Here is a 14,028-nt window from a genome sequence, read left to right as displayed (position 1 = left end):
AGTTATAAAAAAAAATAACTTAAAAATATTATTATTAAGATTATTATTAAGAAATATACATATACATATGTATATAGACATTATTTATAAAAACATAAAATATGTAGCTTTTATTCGCTTGTTATAAAGGATAAAACATCTGAAGATTATTTAATCAATTCGTCACAAACATTTAAAGCAATAAAACAGGTGCAGATAGTGTGACTTCCTTACAGAAGAAAGGAAAAACACTTCAATTCAGAGATATCAATCACTGCAGTAAAGACTGAACTGGATTGGCCTTCAGAGATGTGAAACATACTGCAGTAAACAAGACTATATACTGGAAAACAGATTGCATAAAAGCAGCGTCTAAACGTCTCACGACTGCTCCCTGGAGGAGGAAGTTAGGTGGACAAATGACAGCCATCCAGCTATAGCTTGTTGCTAGCAAAGAGTATAGAAGCCCGGGACTCATAAATTTTGGGGCATCTCGCCCGGGGGGCGGGGTTACGTTCTGCGTCACATGTCTAATGCGGGTTCTCGTCGACCAGGGTCAGCGCGCACACAGGCAGGCACAGAACTAGCTAGCGAACCTAGGTCATAAATCTAATAAGTTATGTTTTTTACAACACGTTTTTGATGGAAAAGTGATGTTTAATTTCCATAGTCTTTGTTTTGAACGAAAGCGAAATCAGGAATTGCGGTCTTTCAGTTTGTTTATCGTTGCCTAGCTACCAAGGGTTGTACAAGATGTTTTTTTTTTATTGCATTACAATATAAATCAATACAATGGAAATAACACAAAACAATGAACATGAACATGTGGGGATACAGAGAAAATGAAAGTAAATAACAGTAAATAAAATACAATTACAATTTACATAAAACTTGTTCTATAATACATGATGTTTTCAAAGCTTTTTTATTGGAGGGGATTTTTTGAAGTGAAGACAATAATAACTAAATCATAAGCAAAAATTTTGCAACTAGGTTTGAATTTAAGGTATCTTGCTTTGTGAATGTGGTATTTTCCCATCATACAGAAAAAGTTTAATATATCATCTAGCTTTTTATTTTCAGAGACATCAGAGTGAAAAATAACCTTACTGACAGAAATATTACATAACTGATGAAATGCAAGAAATATGGAAGCTGAAATTTGAAGCCAAAATTGTTTAGTATAAGAACATAAGTAAAATAAGTGTAAAATAGATTCTTCCTCCTCTTGGCAAAAAGAGCATAGTGGGGAAATATTACTGTAAAATTTACTTAGATATTTGTTTGGCACTGTCCATACCTTATGAAAAGTGATATTTGGGAAAAGCGCTAACCATTTCGGTTGTACAAGATGTGCTGTAGCCTTAATTACAATGGCCAAGTCGCGTTTCATATTAACAGATGAATAGGCTTCGCTCAGTTTATTAAATACATCCAACCTGAAATGTCTCTTACAAACTATGATGGGACAATGAATCAATACACTGACATGGCAATGCTAGACAGATCCCAGCAAACATTTGGACGTTTAATGACCGTTGAAAAGACGTCCGTCCGAGACGTCCCGTCATGGTTGAAAAATAGTTCCAAAATGGAAGTTGAACCGACGTCATTTCTGGCCGTGAATTCCACGTCTCTTCTGGCCGTGAATTCCACGTCTCTTCTGCGCGTCCCTGGACGTCTAAATGCGTCGTCATATGTGTTTAAATGTGTTGCTGCATAATTTAAGTGTATATATAAGCCTGCATATAAAATAATCACACACCTATTGTGTAACATCGTGAAAGACAATCAAGTCTTGAGGTTTAGCCTACACATCTTGACAAAGGTTCTAAAAAGGTCCAAAATTGGTCCAGTCAGACCTGAACGTCAATAAATGTTTTAATCACGTGGACATCAAAAACAATAACACTCTATTTGTAAACATAAGCAAAAAAGAAGCATGTTCTGATTAAGCACAACATTTTATTGATATTGAACAGCCAAAATTTCTCTTTATTTTTTTTCAATGTTTAACATTTCGTGAGCTTAGAATTATAAGGTTCTATCTCCACTTTTGGTTGAAATTGAGTTTTTGACAATCTGATCCATTAGGTGTTTATTAATGCCTGTGTGGTGTTATTTTTGTAAAAAAAAAAAAAAAAAAAAAAAAATTGTTAGTAGTTATTAATAAAATAAAAGGTTCCATCTCACAAAACATAAACCGAGTTTAAAAACTTTGATGCTCAATAAACTACAATAAACGGAGATAGAACCTTATAATTCTAAGCTCTCGATTTGTTAACCAAACTAAAATACCAATTGCAAAATACTGAATTATTATATAAAGATAGTTCACCCAAAAATGAAAGTTATGTAATTTACTCACCAAATTCCAAACCTGTATGAGTTTCTTTCTTCTGCTGAACACAAAAGAAGATATTTTGAAGAATGTTTGTAACCAAGCAAATAGAGCATCCACTGACTACCATTGTTGGAGAAAAAATGATTATTAATGGGAAGCGACATCTGCTTGGTTACAAACATTCTTCTAAACATCTTTGTGTTTAGCATAGAAAGGTATACAGGTTTGAAACATGAGGTTGAGTAAATGATGACAATTTTCATTTTTGGGTGAACTATCCCTTAAACACATTGTTTGGCTCATTTTTGTATCCACCACCCCCAGCTCTTCCTGGAGTGTGTTTCAGGTGTTCTGCCATTGCTGCATCAATTTCAGTGTCTGTAGCATGTGGGCTCCACCTCTTCACAGCATCTAAGGGAAGATAATATATTTCTTTTTAAAATAAATGAAAATTAAAAATTTGAGGTAAATGACATGCACTTATTTTCAAAATATTTGTATGGTCTTCAGCTAAATTCAAAACAGCATTTCTCCCCTGCCTCTTCAATACCACTGTGGTGCCCTTGAGAAAGACCCTTAACTAGGTGTGTAACAGTGAGAAAGTGAACAGGACATTTCTGATAAAGACAGGTGGGCTGTGATGTCCCCTGAATAGACATGTTTAGCAATTCTAAAATTACAAAATATTTTTAAAGCAGTTACTGAAAACATACATGTTCAAATCCAGCTAAACATTTCATTCTACTTCAGATAATTTACTTTCTGAAAGAAACTCTCAAAAGGCTACATTAATAATTTACAGTAATAACTTTGACTGTATCATTAAACATACTTTATACTATGGTACCGTTGTATAAGTTCAAAGCAACTTTTAGCCTACTAGCTAATTTTAGCCAAACTCACGTTAACGTTAGCCAATTTCAGTTGACAATGTGGGCATCATTTCTTTCGGTTCATTCATGTCAAACAAGTAAAACTCTAGCACGTGAATCTAATAATACAAAATGTACGTACCCAACAGTAGATTTTTAATAATATGGGCCTCAATTCCTCCTCTCTTCGTGGTTGTTCAAACTTCAGTGTTCCGGAGTGACTGAGTCTATGGGGAAAACGCGTTAACATCTCGTGAGATAATCTAACCTATCGCGGGATTTGGTAATGTCGGGAGATCTTTTGTTACATCTTGGCAGCACAGTTTTGGCAATTACATCCAACTCAGACATAAATGGTGACCAGATATATTTCTGTTTTACATGCATACATTCCATAAAAAAATAAAATAAAAAAAAAAACACAACGTATCAGGTTGAAATAATGACTAAAATGCAGAGGCTTTGCATTCACTTAACCACACTGGGAACTGTGAGATTATAATTTATTTAAACAAGATAAAGTAAATATATTTACTTTGTATACAATTCGTGTATTTCATAAAGATAATTCCTGGGGGGGTTTTTTTCTGTCTTGCTTGACTAGATGTGTAAAGGACGTCAGTGGACGTGTATTCACAGCCTTGACGTGTAAAGGACGTCAGTGGACGTCTTCACACCTCTTAAAAACTACTTGGGCAATTAAATTAATTTTTGCAGTATTAACCATGCAAGGATTAAGCACAGCTTTTGCATATTTCACAAGGATTCCATGATGGAGGGTCATGATGGACTATAAATGCACGTGTAAAAGACGTCGCCAGGTGACGTCCTCTCACCCAATACTATAGACGTGTAAAGGACGTCAGTGGACGTATTCACAAAACTTATTAAAACTTTAATTTAATAAAAAATTTAATTAATTATTGCAGTATTAACCACGCAAGGATTAAGCACAGCTTTATCACAATTGATTTCATAGAGGGTCATGATGGACTATAAATGCACGTGTAAAAGACGTCGCCATGGTGACGTCCTCTCTCACCCGAAACACAACATGGTATATATTGAACTACACGTAGCTAAAAGTCAAAATAACAATTATACATGCAACCTCAGATAACTGTAGACATGCACACATGTATCTGAATGCATTTTTAGGAAATGTTCTGTGTTACATATTTTTACCGATTTATGCCGTCGGACCAATGTTTGCTGGGTATGTTTTAAACCTTTCCAATCTCTGTCAAAAGTTATCGAAAGAGTATATAACCAGTACGGTTGTTTAGGTGATGTGTGTTGCCATGTTCCGTGTAGAAAGATATTATGCTGTGTTTATACTGTATGTATTGGCTTGCCGCTTTCGCTGGCGAGCTAGTTGAACTGTCACCGTTAATGAAGGTTCCGTTCTCTCGTCTTTTTGTACTGACTGTAAACAGTAGTGTCAAGTGAACATCGATATGTTTAAAGTGTATGGTGTAATGTCTACATATTTGAATGTGCTAAAGCAATTGTTTCAAGATATAATATAATATATAGTGTCATTTGTTGATGTATATTTGATATATTATACAGTAAGACTGATATCTATTTCACAATATGTTATTAATGTGTTTTGTATTTTATCTGATATATACCAATGCTTTTCATATTGGTTTGTTTATTGTATTCAGTATTATAGACCATTTCTATATTATATTGTCCACGTAATGGCTGAAGTTACGGTTTATGATCTCATAGTATTATTGAGATATTTGATCCAAAAGAGAGAAAAGAAATAAACATCCAGCGCTTGAGAAAGACATAATTTTTGTATCTCCACTTCTTTCCAACCCACAGTGCTATCCAGCCTGTGGTTTTGTACCTGCCCAGATTCCCCTAGGTCTGAGGCCGGTAACAATTGGGGGCTCGTCCGCAGGATCCGTTGAGTTAAAAGCGAGGTGAGCAGTCATTGCAACGGTGAGACCAGGGGTTCAAGCTTCAGGGAAGGCTGCTAGGTTGAGCGTCATCCAGAGAGCAACAGTCACCGGTGAGACGTCACGATGACTACAGTAGCCCCACGGCGAATGTTGATCTTCCAGATCATCAAACAGCTTCCAGCGATGAGTTTAAGCCAACTGCAGTTGGTTGCCAGGTCAATTGAAGATGGCAGTGAAAGCACTGAGGGCCTAAGTGAACCAGAGCTCTATGACTTCATCATCGACTACATCAGGAGTGAGAGGTTGAAGGCGATGGAAGATGAAGGCATGGCTCAACTCCTCTCCCTCCAGGATCTGCTGCAGGAACTGACATCGACCGACTCCGGGTCTGGTGAGGTCTGTGTTTCCACTGTTCACATGGACGGCACACTGACGCCTACACATCAACTCTTACCTCCCTCCACAAGAGATATCCACACACCATCCATGGACATGCACACACACACGTCACTCATGGACAGAGACATTAATGTACCTGTTACTACGGGGAGGCAAGCCCAGCCGAGCGTCACTGGCACCCGTGATGCCCACCATGGTAGGACAAGCCTGTCCTCAACTGTAACAGACCAGGTAGTAAGACTGTCTGATGTTACTGCTCTGCTTCCACGTAGAGAGTGTAAAATACACGGTGGTCAGGTATCTGACATGGGTTCTGACATATCCTTTAATGGTCTTTGTAAGCAGATTGATGCTGCTTTACAAGAGGGGTTTAGCGAGGCTGAAACTATTAGAGCTGTACTTAAGATTACTAAGCCAGGTACATTCAGGGAAATGCTCACTAACCATGATGATTTAACAGTGAAGGGGTTAAAAAGGTTTCTCCGCTCTCACATCAGGGATAAAAGTGTAACCGAGCTCTTTCAAGAGCTCAGTAATGCTAGACAGCATGACAGAGAGAGTCCACAGCAGTTTCTCTACAGGCTTATGGGGTTAAAGCAGAGAGTCATTTTTGAGTCACAGCAACCTGGCGTAGAGTTCAGTTATGACAGAAGGCTTGTACAGGGTACTTTTCTACACACACTCTACCAAGGTCTAAATGAGAGAAACACTTATGTTAGACATGACATCAAACCTTTCCTTTCTGACATGCAGGCTAGCGATGACTTTCTGTTAGAACAGATGACCAAGTCCATGACTGAGGAAGAGGGGAGGTTAAAACGCCTGGGTGCTGTAGCTAAGTATAGACCGGTGACTGTAAGCAGTGCCCGATATGACCATGACGGACAGACTGATGCAACCAAACCGAGTTCAGTTGACGCTGAGTTACAGGCTAACCGTGACGCTATCAGAGAGCTGACTGCCCAAGTGTCCTCACTGACAAGGCACATGACACTTGTTGAAAAGTCTGCAGAACGTGTACAGTCTGGTTGCCCTAGCACATCTGTTAGTCTTCCACGGACACTGTCAGCTGACAAAAAGGGTAGATGCCACGACTGCGTAGTGAACGGAACCATGAGCTGTCCCCATTGTTTTGTCTGTGGCCAGGCAGGACACCGAGCTATTGGCTGTTTACAGAGGAAGTCGTCGGGAAACGGGAGGAAGTCGCTGGAGTAGGGCAGCCAGTGACTGTGAACAGCATTCAGCCCACTGTTAAGATCAAACCGCTACCCATACCATGCCAAGCTGGTCCAAAAAAACGCATCGCCCAGCTCATAGGAAAACGATGTACCGTCTCTTGCAACATCAATGGTGTGCCAATTGAAATGCTTTTAGACTCAGGGGCTCAGGTGACGATGGTCAGCAAAACCTGGATAGACAGAGCAGCACCCCATGTCAAAATCCAACCACTTCAATCCCTCTTTGCCGATCAGCCTCTTGAAGTATCAGCAGCAAATGGTACACAAGTTCCCCTTGATGGATGGGCAGAGGTTGACCTGCAAATTTGTAGTGAGCGCCATGGGTCAGTGACAATTGGAGTGCCCCTACTGGTCAGTCAGACTTGTCAGTGTCCCCTGTTAGGGAGTAACGTCATAGCTGAGATCATCAAAGAGCATGACAACACTGTGAATGTGACTGCTATTCTGACCGACGCTTTAAGTGTCCCTGAGAACACAGTTGAGGCTTTGGTCTCTGCCCTTCAGATAACTACCACTGTCGAGACAGCCCTGTGTACTGTACACACAGGCAAGAAAGGTGTCACTATCCCTGCTGGTAGAGTCTATGAAGTCAGGTGCCGGGTTAGGGGGTTGCCAGGGAATTGTACAGTACTGTTCCAGCCTCTTATAGAAAACACCTGCCCTGAGGGCCTTGAACTGTTTCCTGCATTAGTTGACATTCCTTGTGGACCCTCAAAATGCATTAAAATTCCTATACAAAATGCAACCCGACATGCCATTTATTTGACCCCAAGTATCACTCTCGGCACTCTTGAGGAAGTGGCTGATGTTAAACCTGTCCCGAGTCTTGAGCACATGCCGAATGACGTTGTCCAAACCTTTTCAGCTCAATTAAGTACAGATCCAACGGCTTACATGAACAACGAGCAGGACAGACAGATCAGGTCTAAAGCTAAAGAAAAGTGGCACCCTCCTGTTGACGTATCACATCTAGCTGAGGATGAACAGAGGTTAGTTAAGGAAATGTTGTTCGAGCAGTCTGAGGTGTTTGCCAAAGACGATGCTGACATTGGTTGTATTCCTGACCTCCAACTTAGAGTCAATCTTACAGATGAAACACCTGTCCAAAAGTCTTACAATTCCATCCCAAAGCCCTTGTATCAAGAGGTAAAAGACTATGTTCAGAACTTGCTTGACCGTGGTTGGATCAGAAAATCCACCTCATCATACTCTTCTCCTGTGGTCTGTGTGAGAAAAAAGGACAAAAGCCTACGTCTCTGTGTTGACTTCCGGGGGCTGAACAGCAAAACCATCCAGGACCGCCACCCCCTTCCACGCATCCAGGACCTGCTTGACAATTTAGGAGGCAACTCATGGTTTTCCATACTTGACCAGGGCAGTGCTTACCACCAAGGCTTTGTTGAAGAGAGCTGCCGGCACCTGACAGCTTTTAGCACACCCTGGGGGTTTTACGAGTGGATACGCCTCCCATTTGGCCTCACCAACGCTCCGGCAGCATTCCAACGCTGCATGGAGGGAGTGCTGGCCGGTCTAAGAGATGAATGCTGTTCTCCTTACCTGGATGATGTGCTCTGCTTTTCCAAGACTTTCCAGGGCCATGTTGAGGACTTAAGACAAGTTCTGTGTCGCTTAAGGGAGCATGGTGTGAAGCTGCGCCCGAAAAAATGTGAGCTGTTCAAACGCCAAGTGAGATATGTTGGACGCCTGGTCACAAGTGAGGGTGTTCAGGTAGATCCCAAAGACCTAGAAGCTGTGTTGCAGATGAAGGAGAGAGAGCCAAAGAACGTTGGAGAGGTCCGAGCTCTACTTGGTTTCCTGGGCTACTATCGCTCTTTCATCCAGGACTTTTCCAGAATAGCCCGGCCACTGTTTAAGCTTCAAGAACATCCTGCCTTGTCCAACAAGAGCCCAGTTGCAGCCAAGTCCACCCAAAAAGGCCAGAGCAGTGGTCAGTTACCATCCCGGACACCAGTTCAGTGGTCCCCCGAACACAGTGCTGTTGTGTCCCGCCTTGTGGACATGCTGATCAAACCCCCCATCTTGGCCTACCCCGACTTCGATTTGCCATTCATCCTACACACTGATGCATCCATTGAAGGGTTGGGGGCGGTGCTCTACCAGGAACAGAACAGCAAACTCCGGGTTATTGCTTATGGGTCCAGGTCACTCACGCCTGCTGAAAAGAATTACCACCTCCATTCCAGTAAGCTTGAGTTTCTCGCTCTGAAGTGGGCCATATGTGATAAATTCCGTGATTATCTGTATTACGCAACAACATTCACTGTATATACAGATAACAATCCCCTCACCTACGTCCTGAGCACGGCCAAGCTGAACGCTGTTGGACATCGCTGGGTTGGTGAATTAGCCGACTTCCACTTCAACATCAAGTACAGGCCAGGCAAGGTGAATGTGGATGCAGATACCCTGTCCAGGTTTCCAGTGAAACTCCAAGACAACCTGAAGGAGTACACCGAGACAATGCCACCTGAGGTTGTATCTGCCATCTGGCAGGGGAATAAAGCTCAGAGAGATGAGGATGTGTCCTGGGCTGCCGCCCTTCAGATCTCCGCCTTTGATGACGACTCTCCCCCGATGAGTGCGCCCATGTTCACCCCAGAAGACATCAGAGCCGCCCAGAAAGGAGATGAGCCCATTTCAGAGGTGATTCGGTTGAAAGGGAGCGGATGGAATCCGAGAGACAAAGACTGGAGTCCAATACAACCAGAAACACGACGACTTATACGTGAGTGGAACAGGCTCAAACTGGATAATGGTATTCTGTACAGGCATGCAGGACAAAATCAACAACTGGTCCTCCCCAAAGCACTCAAGTCAACCGTGCTCAAACACCTGCACGATGACATGGGACACGTTGGCGCTGATAAAGTCACCCACCTTGCAAGGCAACGGTTCTACTGGCCTTTTATGCAGCGCGACATCGAAGACTATGTCATCCGCCAATGCCCATGCATCAAACAAAAACGACCTGCTGTCCATGAGAAAGCACCAATGGGCTCAATCACAACTAACGCACCTTTTGAACTGCTCTCTGTTGATTACCTTCACCTTGATCCCAGTAAAGGAGGCTACGAGTACATCCTTGTGGTAGTAGATCACTTCACCCGTTTTGCTCAGGCCTACGCAACTCGAAACAAGTCTGGCAAAACAGCGGCCGAAAAGATCTTCTACGACTTCATTCCACGCTTCGGGTACCCTCAAAAGCTCCACCATGACCAGGGTCGGGAATTCGAGAACACCCTATTCCAGAGACTTCAGCAGCTGGCAGGAATATCTCACTCCCGAACTACTCCTTACCATCCGCAGGGGAATCCTGTTGAACGCCTGAACAGGACACTCCTCCAGATGCTCAGAACACTCCATGAGGAAAAGAAGGCAGAGTGGAAAGACCATCTCCCCAGCATAGTACATGCCTACAACTGCACGAAGCATGAGTCTACAGGCTATTCACCATTCTTCCTCCTCTTTGGAAGACATCCACAGCTGCCCATTGACCTTATATTCAATCTCGACCCAGATCGGCTGGTACAGACACGGCAGGAGTATGCACAGACCTGGGCTTCCCGGATGCAGGATGCATACCGGATTGCCTCTGAGAACAGCAAGAAGTCTTCTGAGAAAGGGAAAAGGCACTACGACCGAGGTGCCAGAGGAGCCTTGCTGCAACCAGGTGATCGTGTGCTTGTCAAGAACCTGTCGGAGAGAGGTGGCCCAGGCAAACTTCGATCTTACTGGGAACAGAAGATCCACCGTGTCATAGAGAGGCTGGGAGATGGACCTGTATATCGAATCCAAGCTGAAACAGGTGACCAGACTCTCCGGGTGCTCCACCGCAACCTCCTCTTGCCTGTCAGTGACTTGCCAGTCAACCATGAGGAACGTGACACTGGTGTGGAGCGAAAGTCCCAAGGACAGAGACGTCATATGCCAACCAGAGAAGCAACTAAGTCTGATGTCGGCACCTCAGATGATGAGGGGGAGTGCTCCTACAACCTTAGACCCTTGCCTGTGTATGAGAGGAGGGCTGTCAGATACCACCCACATCAACCCGAGCTACACAGTGAGCTAAGGGCTGGGGCTCCCGAATATCAACCGTTGAGCCGTGCACCTGAGTCTGAGAATGTATGGCAGCCAGGACCATCTGACCCTTTGGTGACAGCAGAGCCAATGCCGGTACCAAGAGGGGTAGATCCGTCCCCTGCTGTGGAAGGACCGGATCAACACAGAGATGATGCTATGGAGAGTGAAAGCCCTCAGGATCCTGAGATAGATGCTGTGCCTGTTCCTCAGCCAGTAAGAGAGGTAGATCAGCAACTGCGGAGGTCCACTCGACCCGTCAAATCCAGAAACATCTTCATGTATGACCAGCCAGGAGAACCTTCCTACCAGCCCTGGAGAATGGGAACTAATGCCATGTACTGTACCCCTTCTTCCATGCTGGCCTACCCAGTGTTTCATGAGAGATGCAACTATCCTCCACCTGCTGTATGGACATACAGTAGAATTGACATGGACCAGGACATGAAAGACATTGATATCAACATACAATCTTACCTTCATACTACTTATCTGTGATTGACATACTGCAGGCTTACTTCCTGTTCAGACTGATGACTCTTGAAGACCATACTTACCTGAGGTCCTGACCGATAGTTTGAGAGTACCACTGTAGCCAGTAGTTCAGTTTAGTACTGGATGTCGGGAGACATCTCTTAAAGTAGGGGAGAGTGTAATGGGTAGAGAAAATGACCACATATATTAGTTTAATTGAAAAAAACCTTCTTCTGTTTTGTTACTTTTAAAAAAAAAAAGCCGTTACACTGTTTCAGTTGGGTTGCCGTGGAGACGGTAACTCAAGCGCTCAGAAATAAACATCCAGCGCTTGAGAAAGACATAATTTTTGTATCTCCACTTCTTTCCAACCCACAGGTATGTTTTAAACCTTTCCAATCTCTGTCAAAAGTTATCGAAAGAGTATATAACCAGTACGGTTGTTTAGGTGATGTGTGTTGCCATGCTCCGTGTAGAAAGATATTATGCTGTGTTTATACTGTATGTATTGGCTTGCCGCTTTCGCTGGCGAGCTAGTTGAACTGTCACCGTTAATGAAGGTTCCGTTCTCTCGTCTTTTTGTACTGACTGTAAACAGTAGTGTCAAGTGAACATCGATATGTTTAAAGTGTATGGTGTAATGTCTACATATTTGAATGTGCTAAAGCAATTGTTTCAAGATATAATATAATATATAGTGTCATTTGTTGATGTATATTTGATATATTATACAGTAAGACTGATATCTATTTCACAATATGTTATTAATGTGTTTTGTATTTTATCTGATATATACCAATGCTTTTCATATTGGTTTGTTTATTGTATTCAGTATTATAGACCATTTCTATATTATATTGTCCACGTAATGGCTGAAGTTACGGTTTATGATCTCATAGTATTATTGAGATATTTGATCCAAAAGAGAGAAAAGAAATAAACATCCAGCGCTTGAGAAAGACATAATTTTTGTATCTCCACTTCTTTCCAACCCACAGTGCTATCCAGCCTGTGGTTTTGTACCTGCCCAGATTCCCCTAGGTCTGAGGCCGGTAACATATCCCCTTTATTGTTATTATCACTGTACTATGAATGATCATTATAACAAAATCACTTACTTGATGGACAGCTGACCATTAGGTTCACTCGGCATGGGGCGTTTCTTCCAGTTGATCTTCCGTGGTAGTGACGCAAATATTTTGATTGTCATCACTCATCAAGCCTTGACATTGATGGCAATACCCGGTGCCATTCATTACAACAAAGGCACTCGGTTTCTGTCGGCATAGGTTGGCATGTTCCACATTTACACCACCAGTCCGTGTTCGTTCTGATTCTCCCTTCGACATCAATCTGTTCGGCATCTTGTCTTACAGCTTCCAAAGTTTGTAACTCCTCGTGTCTGTGTATTCTGGCTCAAAACTATGTGGTTCTGGATCTTGGTTTGATACACAGTAAAATTCCTCTGAATTCCTCAAAGTCAGCCATGACCACGAGTCGCGTTCGCTACTAGCTAGTCTGTCACGTTTGTTTTGTTTACGGAACCATCAACAGTCAGGGCGTCTCATGTGCTGCGCTAATCACTCCGCCCAAGTAGCTGTGATCCTATGCCTAGTGAGAATATAGTTCCCAGTATTTATACGATTAAAAATGGTCTCTGTCTCATATAGCCTTGTTATTTGTACACGCTGTGACTATATAGATCACAACATGTAAATAGGAAAACGTTTGCATTATTTTGTCACTTATTAGGATAAGTATGCTACCATTATCCATTTACATCCAGTCTTTGTGCTAAGCTAGGCTAGCGGTGGGTGCGTCAAATAACACTTACAGAATGCACAGAAATGAAAAAGGTATGTATGGACTTATCTAACTCTGGGGGATACTGTGAATAAGCTAAAGTCCCAAAAAGTTGGAGTGTTCCTTTAAATTTAAAACCCTCAGTCTGAAGTAGCTTCATTATTCATAGGTGTGGTTTGGGCGTAACGTGAAATAAACCAATCAGAGCATCATCTCGCATTCCCTTTAAGAGCAGGCGTGCTTGTTCTATCGCGGATCAGGCGCACACGAGGAGCGGTTCACAGCCGAGGAAACCAACATTCTCGTCAGGGACGTTGGGGATGGAGAAACACAGCCAAATTAACTTCTGTTAAACAGGCGTATGATAATTTGGGTAAATGTGTAAACTGTCTATCTGTCTGTCTATCTATCTGTCTCTCTGTCTATCTATCTATCTATCTATCTATCTATCTATCTATCTATCTATCTATCTATCTATCTATCTATCTATCTATCTATCTATCTATTTATCTATCTATCTATCTATCTATCTATCAGGGGTGACTTTCCCCGCTCCCCCCAGCGTTCCCAGGCGGAAAACCAACCTTGCAACTTAGGGACTACCGTCCCGGCAAGATAAAAATTGGAAGTCTCGTGAGAAGCGAGAATGAGAATGAGAACGAGCGCGAAACGCGAATTACTTTACGGCAATTCGACATAAACACACACGCATGTATGTTGTATTACCAGATTACCCACCTCGATAGATATAGCTCCACACAATACAGTTGGCTTTCTCCGATCAAAACAAACGCACATGAGCAGCGGTAGAGAGGGGGAGGAGGCCGCCGCATGTGAGTTTTTTACGACCGTGTTGTGAAATATACGCCCCCCCACAGCTGTAGGGGGAGCTCGTGGGGAAAACA

This window comes from Scardinius erythrophthalmus (assembly GCF_964197995.2).
Source record: "Scardinius erythrophthalmus genome assembly, chromosome: 10".
Lineage (NCBI taxonomy): Eukaryota > Metazoa > Chordata > Actinopteri > Cypriniformes > Leuciscidae > Scardinius > Scardinius erythrophthalmus.
Note: the sequence above shows the minus strand (reverse complement) of the source record.